The sequence below is a fragment of the Macrobrachium rosenbergii genome, chromosome 1 (genome assembly GCF_040412425.1).
Source record: "Macrobrachium rosenbergii isolate ZJJX-2024 chromosome 1, ASM4041242v1, whole genome shotgun sequence".
NCBI lineage: Eukaryota > Metazoa > Arthropoda > Malacostraca > Decapoda > Palaemonidae > Macrobrachium > Macrobrachium rosenbergii.
Genome location: NC_089741.1, coordinates 5342126 through 5359625, shown reverse-complemented (window position 1 = coordinate 5359625; position 17500 = coordinate 5342126).

The window sequence follows — 17500 nt, the reverse complement described above, 5'->3', positions numbered from 1 at the left end:
CTTTTCATATTTTCAGAATCAGTGGAACATCAGAGAAAGACGGCATTTGTCATTCTGTTACTAGCGTGACATCTCATTTCTAAGAGGTTAAACATCTATTTCCAAATTCACATCAAGCTGGACGAGGGCCTTGTTCCCGGTCTGTCTTAGCATGAATTAGGAGACCTCACAATGAATGATGTTATACTGTATACATTGTGGCGAAAGATGTTCCAGATGCTGTACTGCGAGAGAGGAGATGGCTGAGTATCAAAATATGTCTAGGTTACTAAGATTTCATTCTCATAAAACGCTTTTTTCCGAGACCGAACCTCAACTTATGAATGACTGCAATTTTTTATTCTAACTGAAGATAAAGATTGAGGCAATTCGTATGAACTAACTATGTAGGGTATTTATTAGCACGTTCTGTGGTTAAACGGTGGAAATTAACTGTCGAACATTTAAAAATACAGATTTTTTTTTCTAAGAAGTGCTCAGCCAATACATCATAATGCAACCACCTCGTGCTCTGATTGAGCAGTCTAACGTTTATTTTCTTACCATTATCTGAATCAGTGCAAATATAAACTTTCGCTGAGATCTTGTTTTGCAACTGTAGCAAATTCTGTAGAAAGCTTACCTTTCCTTCATTGTAACTGATGTTAATGTGTCTCCTCTTACCAAAGTAAGATTTATATTAGGATTTCCCCCAGATGAGTAGTTTTAATTTTTTCCCAATCTGCACTGTTTGTTCCAGATGGGTGGCATTGTGGCTGAAAGGCAATCGCCTAAACAATGATAATTTCAAGTTTTTCGAGACCCCTTGGGAAAAGATCACTCTTGTTATTATTATCATGATGACATTGTAATACCACATGAGAACCGAACAAACTAAACATTTAAAGATATCTTCTAATTGACAAGGCAACTGGGAATATGTTATTAGGCAAAGTATAGTTACAGTACATTTTTTCAGTTAACTAATTTTGGGTAAAGGACTTACAACCAATGATGGTTTTGTCAGAAGAGATTTTGTGAACCTGTATGATATGTGAGGAGCTGTGGGTCTGTTTTTGAGAAATACCTGTAACATGGCATGTATGACGAGAGGATATACATTTTCATGCACCCTTTTCCACTCCTGGCTCTTAGTTGTCTTATGAATATAATATATATATATATATATATATATATATATATATATATATATATATATATATATATATATATATATATATATATATATATATATATATGATATACTTAGTTGATTCTTTGAAGTATGGGAACTTCCAGCAATGTCCTAATAGTTATTGGAATAATCTGTTGATGGCAATAATCTTAGGAAACTGTATCCCTTAATCTAAGAGCGCTATAATGACGCAATAAAATGTCATTTTTCAAGATAAAAGTGTAGTATAGCTTAGACTTTTCATCAAGATCTTTAAGTTGTAAAGATAAATTCTTATACTGGATACCTTATGCAATTACTGAAAGTTATTTTGTTTCATTTCTACTATGTCAACGATAAGGGCTCTGCTCACCTTGGTGTTTTCTTCACTCGTGTCATTACATCCTCCAGATGAAGCCCTGGCTTCAGCGTTATTTGACTTTCATCATATTAATAAAGACATCCCAAATTATTAGTTGCTACTGGCAGAGCTGATTTGCAAGTAAGATCCACAATAGCCACATATTTCATTGCGTTTAGCTTTAAATTTGAACTCTGAACAGACAAGGGCTTGGAAAGACTCTCCAACTTGACTGAATGAGATCTAACTTACTTCAAGCATATATATGTATATAAAGAGATATCCATACAATAAGAGCATGCAGAACATAATATGTATGGCAAAAGAATCAAAGCAACTTACCCGGATGGTACCAAGAAGATTGCTGAATTCTAATGAGGGACAATCCTTAGGATTTTGTTTCCATGGTTACTAATCCTTCGGGGGAAATAATTTCTTAAATTTCCACCAGAGTATAGTAGGGAAAATGATACAAATCTTTCTTATATTTCTTCCAAGCAAGAGCAATCGTTCATAACTTCATTACTTGCCCCTCGCTGATGTTTCCCGTTATAGATTTATTATGGAGATAGGCGGATTAACTCGTCGTTATTGTATTATACTTGTCAAATTTAAATTTAAAAGGATAATTACTAATATTATTCTGAAAAATTGGACATATTCAAAAATACTAAGTGAAGATATAGATTAAGGTCAAATAGAAAGGCTGGGAATTTGAATCTTATACTTTGCATACCATTAGATTGCTTCAAGGAAAATGAGGTTTATTGGAAGTCTGAAAAACGATCTTGCGCAGAAGAGACAACAGGTCTCACATCGGTATATAATCTATCGTTATGGCTCTTGGACAGGAAACTGTTAAATAAAATAACTTTAGGCAGGAGAAAGTTAACTGCCAAAAAGTGCACCAATTGGATTAGCGTCATTTGGTAGATTTTGCGGCCACAGGGGAAATATAGAAATGATTAATCATTCCAGTTCAGAAATTCATGTAGAATCTATTACATTTATAAAACAGTCTCTTTAGAATGATAGCATTAGAATAATGGTTATATATCTTTGATACAGAATACTTGTATGCAACCTGTTGTTAATAAACCATTCTTTCCAATTAGGCTGGGAAAAGATATAGTAACGAGTATGGGCTTGAGTCATTAAAAGTAGGAAAATGACTTAGACTCAGCACCTCTTTGATGTCACAGGAATCAAATTGGTGAAAAATTGATATGACACAAAATTTGGGGCATTGAGAAAACCACCGTTTCGTATAAACAAATAACGTGGCAAGGGATAATGAGAGCATAAAGTTCCAATGCAGTGAAAACCACTCCAGTTTATGGTAACATTTGACATTTTACCGATACGAGCCCCAAAAACATGCATGGTGGGGCACACTTCGCCTACTCGAGTGCACGAAAGCAGCATGTGCCGAGCAAGAGACTGTTTCAGTTGGCGAAAATACTTACACTATCTTAGAGGGTTGTGGGAGATCGGAATTTTTAGCATGAATACACCAGGTTGCCCCTAGTGAAGTTATTGTAAGGAATGACTTTTGCACATAATGGTAAAGATTAGAGTGAAAAGGAAAATTCTCTTGCTCTATGACCCAGACAATAAGCGTCTGCTATTTTCCATATTCCACAAATTGTCCTCAGCGTTCCCAATACTGACATCTGGTTAGTGCATTGTATATCAAAATCGTTGCAAAAGTTCAAACCTGTTTTGGATAGATTAGGCAAATTGGTATGAGAGAAATTAGGTAAGAATAGATTTACTTCCGATTTGTGTGTCATACTGAGGCATGTGTTCACTGATCAAGATATGCGTAGAGAAGCAAGAATATTAAGATTTACTTTTCATTTGTGGTATCGTGAACATGTGTTGCAGTTTTGTTCTCCTTCCATAGTATTTTAATTTTATAATGTCTGATAATAAGATTATGGATTTTGAAAAATAAAATTTTGTTGACAAGCAATATTCAGAGGTTAACTGAGATTTTGCATATGTTTAAGTCAGAAGGTACTGCAAGAGTGAAAACAAATAAAATCTCTCATTTAAGATTCAAAGAATTTTTGTGCCATCCATAATTTTCCTTAAATAGTATATTGAGAAGTATTGTGTTTTAGTTTTGAGAATATTTCTTGCTTTCGTAATGAAATATAAAAAATAAACCATTTTGTCTAAATTGACCTGTTACTGAAACTAAAATAAGAAAAGATAATTCGTATGACTACAGTAAGTATCAGTAAACATGGTCTAAGTGTTTTGAACTACTCAGAAGTAAGATCTATTTGTTGAGAAGCTTTGACTGCACCAACGTATCCTCCCTTTGGCATTTAGTAACTAAAATCAGATTCTCTGATAAAGCCAGTGGTTCTTGTGTAAATTGTACTTTTAAAACGGACAGCGGATGAGCAAGTAACTTCGGATATTCAGGTTTGAACCCAGGTCTTTCAATTAAAAGGCAAGGCTGCTACCAGCTAAGCCTCACAAGCCATGAAAGAAGTTGGAACCTAAGTAACACTGCCTCGCATACCAGCACGTTTTCCCCAACTTCCCGACTCAGCAGTGACCCAGTTGACAGCATTTCATTCGAATTATCCCTTCTGAGTGAATATAATAGAAATAATTAACACAATTGTGTGTGGAACAGAAATAAATTCTTACTCACATCAGGATGGAACCCAGGTCTTTCAATTGAAAGGTAATGCCCCCGTCAAATAAGCCACATAGTCATAAAAGAAGTTGGAACCTAAGTACCACTGTACCTAAGGTTCTACCTGGCCAGGCTAACTGCCTCGCATACTGGTGTATTTTCCCCAAACCTCTGATGCTTTCATAAAGGGGTTAGGGAAGGATAACTACAGACACCAGCGAAAGACTGAAATTATTTGAAAGGTGGCAATTGTTAGCAAGAGTAAGATTAAGAGGTAAATGGAAACAGGGAGGATGAAGTAATGAGTGTTAATATGTAAGGTGGAAGACTGGGATAAGTTTATATGTTTAGCAATTAGGAGTACTTGCAGTGGACAATGGTAGACTGAGAAAAGAAGGGAGTTATAGAGTAGGAGAAGCAAGTAAGATGGTCGGATGTATACAACAGATTGGGAGGAAACTTGGAGTGTCAATGGGAGCCAAAGTTTGAATGATTGAAAGGAGGTTGGGCTAATGTTCCTTTATGGAATTAAGTGTAGATGTCAAATGCAAATGAAAGAGAATAATTTGAATCTATATAGATGAATTATTTGGAAAGGTATATGACACTAAAGGACTGAGAAATGTGTAGATACACAGAAATGGTGAAAATGTCTGAGAAAATAAAAGATGTATCGCAGTGTATAGATATGGTTTGGTCATATGGAATGAATGGAGAGTAATAGGCTGGCAAAATGAGTGGTCAATTATGAAAGGATCGAAGAGTTACAGTAAGGGAAGGTTCAACACACTTGTGATAAATCTTATTTGTAAATACATGAATTTGGCTTCATCCACGACCAGCAGTTAGAGCATAAATGTGGTACATGTGGTGGCAATCTTGTCTTGTCTTTTGTCCTGGACCACTCCTTGTTGAAGGAAGCAGCTTAATGACACAATTTTCACACACACACACATGGATATATATATATATATATATATATATATATATATATATATATATATATATATATACTTTTTCTTCTTTTAACGTGCTTTTTTTCCCCATTTGTATGGGGGTAAGCACGATGCCTTCTTTTTGAAGGTCTTAGATTTGACTTTGGGGTAGACTTTGTAGTCTCGATCGGCTGCCCTGCCTGTCATCGCTTAGACCCCTGTAGCTTATGTACATGTATTGTACCAGTCACCAGCTATATATATATATATATATATATATATATATATATATATATATATATATATATATACATATAAATATATATATATATATATATATATATATATATATATATATATATATATATATATATATACATACATATATCGTTTCAATAGCTATTGTCACTTAACAGATTTCTTGCATCCCAACATAAAAACACCAGACAGCCCATCAGAGGTGACAAACTTTTGTCTGTCCCATTTTTGCGCCCATCATTGATCCCACACCTAAATTCTACAAGAAAGAGTCGCTAAAAGTAAAGACATAAATTGTTCTGGTGCTGCCCTACTGAAGGTGAAAGAGTATTGTGAATTACACACACACACACACACACACACACACACACACACACACACACACATATATATATATATATATATATATATATATATATATATATATATATATATATATATATAGTTTGCCTTCAACTTATTCGACCCAATATTAATATACGATTCAACACTAGTATACAAGTAATTTTATATCAGATGAAATGACAACAGTATCACTTTGGGAAAGTAACTATCAAATTTTATAACGTACAAACGACCAGAATGAAATAAATATTTCCAATAGTCCTTTCACGACGACTTCATTCTACATCACTAATGTCTTTTGTCCTTCTCTTATTACTAGTGGTCTTGTGAATTAAATTACTTTTCTCAAATTACATTAGAAAGCTTTCCTTTGATGCGAGAGTCTTGTGTGATGGTATGAAGGCTTTAGATTTAATTAACTACTTTTCGATGATAAAACTTTGGTCTTTGTTTTGTGCAGAACTACATTTGATGTGAACACGTGAGTCTTGAAAGAGCATTCGCTGAGAATCAAACGGACATCACTATTTTTGTCTATTATATTACTTCCAGCTTCATTGATATCGTAGATTCGGTTTATTTTGTGTAATGCCATGATAATCTAGCGAATTCTGCAGGTATAAGGGCTCATGCAGGTATAAGGCCCACTCAATCAACAGCGGTATCATCTGGTTCATATCAGAAATTCTTTTATAACCTGTGTGAGTTAGTTGGTAGCTCGCTTACCTTTCATTTAAGAGACAGGACTCGATTCCTGTCTATATATATATATATATATATATATATATATATATATATATATATATATATGGATATGTATATATATGTATGTATGTATGTATGTATATATGTATAACTGAATCACGAAAATATGGAACGTGATGAATATATAAATAAAGATAAATCCATTTCCTTCGTGGATTTTATCTTTATGTATATATATATATATATATATATATATATACACATATATATATATATATATATATATATATATATATATATATATATATATATATATATATATGTGTGTGTGTGTGTGTGTGTAATTTTCAAAGCCAGAATGCCATCTTATCTTCATGACTTCTTCACACTTTGGAAATGCTTGTCATTACCAAGTTTAGATGAAAATGAAGGATGAAAGGAAGATATTCTGACCTGGGCGAAAATTCGAACTCGCATCCACGGTATCAGAATGAGGTAACGATGACTACCGTTCTGATACCCTGAATACGAGTTCGAATATTACCCTGGCGTCAAATCCCTTCATTTGTTTCTTAATTGTGATCCAGGCCTAGTAATGACAAGCTTTTCCAAAGTGTAAAGGAACTGAGAAGATAAGAGTGCATTGTGGTTATTCAAATTACACACATATCTGGTAAAAAAAAGCGACTAGGAGACCCTCTCTCTCTCTCTCTTTCTCTTTATATATATATATATATATATATATATATATATATATATATATATATATATATATATATATATATATATATATATATATATATATATATACATACATATATATATATATATATATATATATATAAAATATATATATATATATATATATATTTATATATATATTGTGAGTGTGTGTATGTGTGCGTGTGATTTATGTGAATGCTGTAACTGACAATTAAATGAACTTCAGCTTTCACGCAGGCGTTAAACTTATGTTTTCCAATTTGCAGTCTCAGAACTTTGCCGATAATCCCGCATGGTGTTATTTGGGAGAGTAATGCGCTTGACTTTCCTTTGGCGTCCTTAGCCAGACTGCGGCATCCCATTCCTTGTTTGCATGAGACTGCGCGCCATAGATCCTCCTCCCGGTTCTCCTGCGGGATTTTCTCACAGCCTCTCCACGCCCCAGCTGCACGGGCCACGCCCCTTCTTCCCATGCATGTCTTAAGTTTGAGGTTAATGCGTGTGTTCCTCCACCTGTAGAAACACGCAAGGTCGACGCGATGAAAGAACACAATCGGTGCGCTGAAAAATGACACCTTCGAGTCACGACGTTGCTGTTAACCTGCGTTAGTTTTCTGAACTGTAAAAAGTATTTTCTACTACGTTTTTTTCTTAATGAGAATTTTCTTCACGCTTATGTAATCGGAGGGCATCATGTTGTTTTGACATGGAATTGATAAACGACAGTGGACGTGTCTAACATATCCTTCGCGTCCTAGATTCCTTTTCAAGGTTGAAGTAAAGACATTTTAACGGACATGAAATTCCCTTTCAGAACATTAAATACTCTCTCTCTCTTTAATGTGAAACGAGTTGAGAAGTGGGGAATTCCTATTACGATGGAGTAATTGTGATAGATCATGCAAGATCATTCATAATGACGCAAGTCTTGCAAGAAGGAAAAAGAGGCGACTTTCATTTCTTTTTTTATCTTATTCTTTCTTCGCTTTACGATCTTCATAACTGTCGCTGCTCTTATGCATCGCTTGATGGAGTACAGTTTCGGTGGCTGATATTAGTAAGAAGAATTGCTATCAGGATTTGTGTTGGTATCACCCAGCCATTGTATGCGCGGAAAGTTGTTCCGCACACTTACAGTAAATATATATGTGACTTTACAGAGACTTGCCGGGATCACATTCATGATTAACAGTATGGCCCTAATTGCAAAGAAGAGTGACATTTAATTGTTCCCATGATGTTCTTAGGCAGCACTCCTTCCGGATTCCTGTCGTCAACCAAACATTTCCTTATTTGAATATAACGTGAATTAATTACGACGAGAAACTTTCAGACCCAAATCTGGGTGTGTTTTCTTGTTACTAAAATAACTCCCAAGAAGCTGAGGGTGAAATAAGACATTGCCACTTGGCTAAGAATCTCGAACGTTTCGACTTTGTTTATTAAAACTGAAGTTTTCAAACGGTAGATGAAGGCGTCCTCTGCTCATTCAGCCTTCCCCTCATGGCCTCTATCTGTTACTGGTTCATTAACTTGATTTTTTCTAAGGGTGGAGGAGTTCACGTGTAGATCCGTGATAATTTTCGTGACCTTGTTTGGTCTCTCTCACTCTCTCCTTTACAATAAAAGATGCTCTTTAGAAAATGAACGTTCAGTACATAATCATCCCCATTTTCATTTATGTCAGGCATCTTATGCAAATTGACTTTACAAATACCCTGTTATAATCCCACTTCCGGTTCATTATTACTCACACCTTGTACTGCTAATTATTTTTCGATTCTCTTCGTTATCTCCCATGATTACAATATAGTCTTTACTGGCCTCTTTGGGTCTCTGGTCTCTTAACAGTGCTAATCAGAATACCGGAGTGTTTTGTTTATGAATTTTTCTGTTTCATGTTGGTCTTTGTTTTTCCTCTGGCCCTATGTCAGACATATTCAGAGGTTCATTACTGAGAAATTATGTCAAAAACCTTTCCTAGTATATCATATAGAATCGGCGTGAAAATCATACCTTCTTCAGTAACTCTCTGAAAGTTATTTGGAAATGATGCTGATATGTCTAAGTTTTAAATGTAGATCATAATAAGATATTACTGTAACTCTGTTTGCGAAATGGAAGTTTCTAGAAAAAAAAAGTTGCAGAGGCAATTATGATCATACAACAATTCTAACAGAAAGAGTTATTACTCCGATGATTCTCAGCCTCTGAATTTGCTACTGATGCTATTGACATAGGGGCCAGGGAAAAACAAAGACCAACATGAACAAGTAAAAATGCGCAATCAAGTTTTTCAAGGTCACCGAAAATAGATCTATCTTTCGGTGGTCTCGGTATAATGCTGTATGAGCCTCTACTGAGGCTAGATGAAGCGCAATTTGGTATGTTTGATGACTGGAGAGTGGATGATCAACATACCAATTTGCAGCCCTCTAGGCTCCGTAGTTTTTAAGATGAAGGCGGACAGAAATAGTGCGGACATAAAAGTGCGGACGGACAGACAAAGCCGGCGCAATAGTTTTTTTTCTGAAAACTAAAAAGCTAAATGCAGAAACGAATTGACCTAGTAATCTCGCTTTCTTAACTTTTTTTTTTTTTTACGGTTTCAGTGGTGAAGCAGGAGGAATGCTGGTATACTGGATCTTGATGATTTGCTCCAGATATCTCCTCTCTCTCTCTCTCTCTCTCTCTCTCTCTCTCTCTCTCTCTCTCCCATACCCTTCTCAGCCTTTTCTCTCTCTTTTATTTTTAATGATGAAGAAAAATCTACTTCACCGGTTTCCTGTTAGTAGTATCTACCATTTATAAAGAAATAAAATACTTCAATTTTGTTGGCACAATCGTCAAAGATCCAGTTGCTATGTAGCCTGCGCGATGATCTGGGATTATGCCATTTATAAAAACTAACATCACAAGTGGGGGTTTCTCTACTATTTCACTGCGATTTTTTTATTTTTATTTTTTACAAATGACGCCATTTTAAGAATATTTTATTAAACGTGCAGAAAAATAACGTTGTGATGAAAAAGTACTTGTCTGTCCGTACGTTTACAGGTATGTTTATATTCGTGTACGATTCCCTCTCTGGGTCGGGTTAATGGTCTGGTGATTAGTTTTAAACGTTACATTAATGTCAGGTCGGCATAACTTTTACGATGTTGAGTTGAAAACTGTTCAGTATTTCATATAATTTCCTTAGGTCTGTAAGTACAAAAATATATTGATATAACCCAATGTAAGGGGCTAAATTTCTAACAAGAGAGAAACCTTTGTTATAATTTTTACATGAAATTTTTGCTTGTTTTTAACTACTAAAGAAAATATCCATTTTGCAAAAGTTCACGAAATCGTAAGTATCAGGAAGCTATTATTGATCTAGCTTATCAAAATGGACAGTCTTTCATAACTGACATGAACTTATCATACCATGAGTGCTATGGTAATAATTTATATATATATATATATATATATATATATATATATATATATATATATGTATATATATATATATATATATATATATATATATATATATATATATATATATATATATATATATGTATATATGTATATGTGTGTGTGTGTGTGTGTGTATGAAAGCATTCTAGCAGTTTTGTTTCTGATTAGATGTATTTATTGTTTTTAAGTAATGAATAAAAATCTAACAAAATTTAAAACATCTTTGTTTTCTTATGCGTATTGTAAATGCCTTTTACGGTTTAGTACATGGAAAATCATAACTTTTTTCGTAATGCTAAGTTCTGCATTCCATTGAAGACATTCACATTATAATGACATAGCTCCAAAGTATACATATAGTAATGAGGAAAGAGGACGAAGAGAGTCGAATTAATGCTTCCTTTGTTCACGGGCAATTGTGTTATTCTTTGATTGCGTTCTTCCTGACCATCATCGTGAGCAAGCAAAGAGGATATGGTGGTAGTGTTTTTACTTGCCAATTTAGTTAAGGTAAAAATGATATTAAGAACAAACAGCTTCTCACTGCACTGAAATAAAGTTGAAAATATTAAGAAATCTAATTTCCAAAACTGGGATCTCAAGAAAGTCAAAGTCAATTTAGGCCCGGTGTGTGTCCACTAATGAGATCGTCATCCTTCTTAGTGATAAGCCTCTCTAACAAGCCCCAACAAGAGCTACTATCTTTTGCCAGGTAACGCTTGGAAATCCAGTTATCGAGGGAGGTGGCTTTCCAGACCCTTACCCAAAGGCCTGTCGTCCTCATTCTTTCTATAATGAATCCCACACTATTCTCTGTGGTGACTAATAGGGCTTCCGTAGAACAGGATATACTACTTGTTGAGAAACCTAGATTCACCTTTCTCGTTATATGGTTCCTCGCCCTAGGAGTTGTGTGAAGTAATGTGTTCTTGCTTGACTGAAAGGCCTTTCATTTTTTGACTGACTAATTAAGGTAAGACTTTTATGCCTGCCTACTAATAAGCCGAGCTCAAGAGGAATTGTACAGTTTCTGAAGTGATTCTGAAAGCCATACTAAAGCAAGGAAAAAAGGTTTCACTCTGACTATTGCCAACTAATCTATTTGGATTTCGTAGAGTCTTACATAAAATTATTTTTCTGCAAATGTTAATCTCATCAAGCCATAAAAGATTGGTTCTCAACAATTATGAATTTGTCTTTTTCCTTTCTACATACATACATACATACATACATACATACATACATACATACATACATACATACATACATACATACATACATGTTTGCTTGAAGAAATGTGAAATGCCAATACCGAATCTCCTCTGAGTCTAGCCTCTTAATTCTTTCATTCTCGGTGAAATAAATCGATTGAAAATGGAGGTAAATTCCAAAACTGTAATTTACTGGTTTCCTTAGTGGAAATAGATAAACTTGTCTAATTCTGCTTTTGAAAACTGGGAGAAGATCCATTATTTGAAGAAGCACCGAATCTCATTCGTGAAACACAATAATGAATTTTTTTTTTTATTCAGTACGATGCGTTCAAACGCAGTGCCTTTAACAAAAAGCTTGGTGATTCCTTGCCTCCTCTGCCTACATTTTTTAATTACCAACGTTACTTTTAGAAAATTATGGCTTGGCATAGGTCGACTCAAGGCTGTCATAAATGTATAACAACGAAGCAATGGAATTATTTGTGTCATTCCTTTCAAGAACACGCATGAATTGAAAGGATATCAGACTGATCTGAAACATTACTTAAAATAATAAAAATAAGATAAAAAGTAACAAGCCCCTTGGACGACTGAACTAAAGTTTATAGGAGTTTTTTCACTGGGGCTTTACTCTTGCTTAGCTACATTCAGCGTCAAGATTATCTCGCGGAGAAAGTCTGCCGATTCTGGATATATATGAGAAGGATATATTTTAACAAATAAAACAAATTCACGACGGATTGCAAAGTATTTATTGCATAACAATCATCCCTGACATATTCTATAATGCTAACGAAGACCCATATGAGAGCAAAACTAGAAAAGAAATTGGCTACGGGCAGCTCCAAAAGCAAGAACCCTTTCTGGCATAAGGACTATTCTATCTAAAAGAAACGAGCGCAGAAAAGCTCTAGGATATAGAGAGGGCTGTGGTAGAGTTCTTATTCATTATGTTCTATAACAGTACTTTACGATGTGTCAATATGCCTCCCTATGACACAAGGAGAAGGAAAATTAATACACAATATCAAAACTGTTTGGGAAATGTCAGATATATTTTGGTTAGCACATTCTCTTAAAAAAAAGATAGAAATCAAGTTTTATATGAAATCAGCGTAACTATTTTCACTGCACATTTGTATGTGGTTAACGTATGTATAAGATAATAATAATATGGAAAAATCTAGAAACAAAACTAAAATGAATATCTGTCACCAAGAAAAACGTTGTCTTTCTCACTGTAGTGGAATAAACAAAGTTTTTCTTGGTGATGCAAACGATACGACACGAATAAATACCACCATTTACAGATGCCAAACACATTAGATATCTACCTTCTAGTGGAACCAAAAAGAAAATGGCACATTGGAAGTCTTTTGATTAATGCTTAAGTACGACTTTACTTATGAAGCAATGCACAGCAACATTCTACGAAGAAGAAGGTCATGAAGACAACCGGTGAGGAAATGAATGACGAGTTGCTTTGTAATTGGAAGATGCTTCAGTACACAGCCAACATCGATGTAATGGCTGTTGTACATGAGAAGGGACTGTTTCCTTCCTTGACGCATCCTCCTGATCAGGCATGCAATGAATTCAACCCATCCGACAACTTAAGAACATTTTGCGTGTGAGAAGACTCGGGGATAGCTTCCTGGACAAGACGGGAAGACTTCCTACGTTACGCAAAAGGAAGAATGAGTCATATATACACTGAGCTGGAATGAGGTGAAATTCAAGAAGGGAGCCCGATAAAGTGTCCTCGTTTTTGTCACCGTTATGTTGCTACAAAGGTTTTATTCCTTACACTTAGACTATTTTCCAGTACACAAAAAAATGAAACTGGAGGGACGAATAACAAAAGATATACTAGTATGTTCGAAGCGCTTGGCTCAAAACCTGACAGCTTTCACTGTATAACTGAAAGTACTGTTTTTTTTTCCTTTGAGGTAAAATGAAGAACTACTCTGATAAGCATTTACAGAAACCATTTAATTGACAAGGGAACTATGTACCTTTTCTTTGAGCAACTTCCAAGTCGAATCGTCTTTGGACAGAAACAGAATAATCGTTTTTATCTTTGTGTATGCACGTGTCTATCTGGAAGTCCCACTGTCTATGTCTAAAAATAATTTTCTGCAGTAAAATGCCCATTTGACCGTTAAATGCATTTTGTTTGTGTTGTAAGTTTTATATCCGTTACTTAAGCTTCATTCTTGTCAAACTGTGTGCTGTGGCCTGCGATGTTGACACCTATAGCGGTGCCAGACGCATGATCATGGCTAATTTTAACCTTGAATAAAATAAAAACTACTAGGGCTAGAGGGCTGCAATTTGGCATGTTTTATGATTGAAGAGTGGATGATTAGCACAGCAATTTGCAGCCCTCTAGCCTCAGTAGGTTTTAAGATCTGAGGGCAGACGGACAGACTTAAAGCCATCTCAATAAATTTCTTTTACCGAAAGCTAAAAGAAGCAAAATCATCTAATGTGTCTTGCATTACATATTCGCATTCACAGGGGCAATGAATTCTAATATTCAAGAAAAATGAAAGACAAACACAGAGAGAGAGAGAGAGAGAGAGAGAGAGAGAGAGAGAGAGAGAGAGAACGCCACATTCACAAGTAGCACTATAACGTTCTGTTTAACCAGTGTAAACATCTTCAACGTTACAAGCAACAAAGACCCAAAGGAAGGAAGGGTGCGACCAGAGCCGATAAAACCTTGTCATATCGACTTCATGTACAGCCTACCCAGGCCATGAGGGCATTCACAGGAGACTCTGGCAACGAGACACATTCTTGCCTTATCTCCTACATGACAGTGAGGTTTCGATAGCTCTTTGTTTAATGCCAGAGACTGAGAGAGAGAGAGAGAGAGAGAGAGAGAGAGAGAGAGAGAGAGAGAGAGAGAGAGAGAGAGAGATTTTCATCTATGGAAGACATAGGAAGTGTTTAGGAAGAAAGTATCTCTCTCTATCTGACTCTCTCTCTCTCTCTCTCTCTCTCTCTCTCTCTTATTTGAGAAAGAGAGAGAGATAGAGTAAGAGAGAGAGAGAGAGATATTCATCTATGGAAGAAAAGGAAGTATTTAGAGAAGAAAGTCTCTTTGTCTCCCTCTCATTTGAGAGAGAGAGAGAGAGAGAGAGAGAGAGAGAGAGAGAGAGAGAGAGAGAGAGAGAGAGAGAGAGAGAGATTTTCATCTATGAAAAGAAAATAAAGTATTTAGAGAAGAAAGTCTCTCTGTCTCCCTCTCATTTGAGAGAGAGAGAGAGAGAGAGAGAGAGAGAGAGAGAGAGAGAGAGAGAGAGAGATTTTCATCTATGAAAGAAAAAGGAAGTATTTAGAGAAGAAAGTCTCTCTGTCTCCTCTCATTTGAGAGAGAGAGAGAGAGAGAGAGAGAGAGAGAGAGAGAGAGAGAGAGAGAGAGAGAGAGAGAGAGAGATTTTCATCTATGAAAGAAAAAGGAAGTATTTAGAGAAGAAAGTCTCTCTGTCTCCCTCTCTTATTTGAGAGAGAGAGAGAGAGAGAGAGAGAGAGAGAGAGAGAGAGAGAGAGAGAGAATTGTGAAAGTGGACGAATGAAAGGGACGTCAACCGCACTACTTTCATAATTATCCCTATGATGCCAAGTTTTATGGTTCTCTTAGTGATGATAAAGAACAAATACTGTACAAATCTATCTCCTTCTTCTTTGGTCATCAAAGCTCTGGTAAGTGATATTTATTGTTGCATCTAGCGTACATTCCTATCAACATTAAATCGACAACTTATGTTACTGATGTAAATCTTAAGCCCTCGTTTCTAATGTTTCAGCTAAATGGTTACATAGCACGGTCGAGAGTGGTTCAGTGCATGGTATCAACAGTATGTCGCCATGGATCAAATTCGCGTGGAATTTTTTAATAGATGGCAGCAAAAAACCACAGAAATAGACGAATTCTCAAGAACTGAATTTCTTTTAGAAAATTTATAAAAGAATATAACAATTATTAACTGAAGCAGTTCCAACTCGCAACTCAGGAGACTTGACTATATCTTACCGTCGCAGCAAACAGATAGACAAACAAAAGATCAGAGCTTACCAGCAAGTTGGTGATGTCAACAAATTAATGTAATAGTGTACAAATTGAGTATTCATCCATTGCATCTATTGTTCGCCTTCGGCTGATGGCCTTCAGATCTAAAAAGATAATCATTATAATATGAAGAAATATGAGTTTTTAGCTTTTACTATAGTTAGCACTTTATACTTTTTGATAGAAGCATAGTGGAACATATGTTAGAGCTAGAGGATATAAATTTAACTGGAGTCACTGAATATGGAATAGTTTTTATCTCACCTACAGCTATATATATATATATATATATATATATATATATATATATATATATATATATGTGTGTGTGTGTGTGTGTGTGTGTGTCTGTGTGTGTGTGTATGCATATATAATATATATGATACATATAATGTGTATATATGTATGTATACATATATAATATATATGTATATATATACATATATATATATATATGTGTATATATATATATATGTATATATATATATATATATATATATATATATATATATATATATATATATGTATGTGTGTGTATATATATATATATATATATATATATATATATATATATATATATGTATGTATGTATATATACTGTATACTTGAGGACAGTAAATAAAATTAGTCATACATGTGTGACCAACTGGAATGCTTACCAGTGAGGTCAAAAAGTGGATATAAGGGACCATGAAGGTTGTTAATGGGCGGGAGGAAGGGGAGACAAAGGGAGGGGGTATGCAGGGGGAGGAGATGCTAATCTTCGCCCTTAGGCAATAAAATATGATTAGGATTTCAGAATGATTTTTGTAAATGTAAAAAATCATGATTGGAAAATCTTTAACGATAGCACGTCATAAAAAAAATGATGTTTACAGTTTTTAGTTTTCCGTAAAAGAAAACTATTGAGATGTCTTTGTCTGTCCGTCCGCACTTTTTCTATCCGCCCTCAGATCTTAAAAACTACTGAGGCTAGAGGGCTGCAAATTGGTATGTTGATCATCCCTCCCTCCAATCATGAAACATACCAAATTGCAGCCCTCTAGCCTCAGTAGTTTTTATTTGATTTAAGGTTGAAGTTGGCCATGATCGTGCGTCTAGCACCGTTATAGGTGCCAACAACACAGGCCACCACCGGGCTGTGGCTGCAGGTTTCATGGGCCGCTGCTGAGAACTTCACGGGCCGTGGCTGAGAGATTCATACAGCAGCATTTTTACAGACCCACACCTTTAAGAGTAAAATCCTGAGTATTGCTTGATCACCGAGATATGTCAGCATTCAATATTAGCGTTACTCTCCACGAAATGACCAAATTCAGGCATTGTGGGAAAGCATGATTTCAATAGCAGTCGCCAAAACTGCGAAGCAGCCGAGATGTAGGATGTCATGGAATGTTGCCGTTATCCGAACATTTTACGTTTACGTTCAAGTATTTGTTTTTAATTTTGTGGATAATTCTTTAAATTATCATGAAATTTATATGCATCGGACATCGTAACTCTTATATGTTATTCGTTTTCATTTAGGATATTTATAACTATCAATGCATAAAAAGAATCCTCTAAGTTCACAGTCAAAACCGTTGTCTAGATTGCGATATAGTTATTTA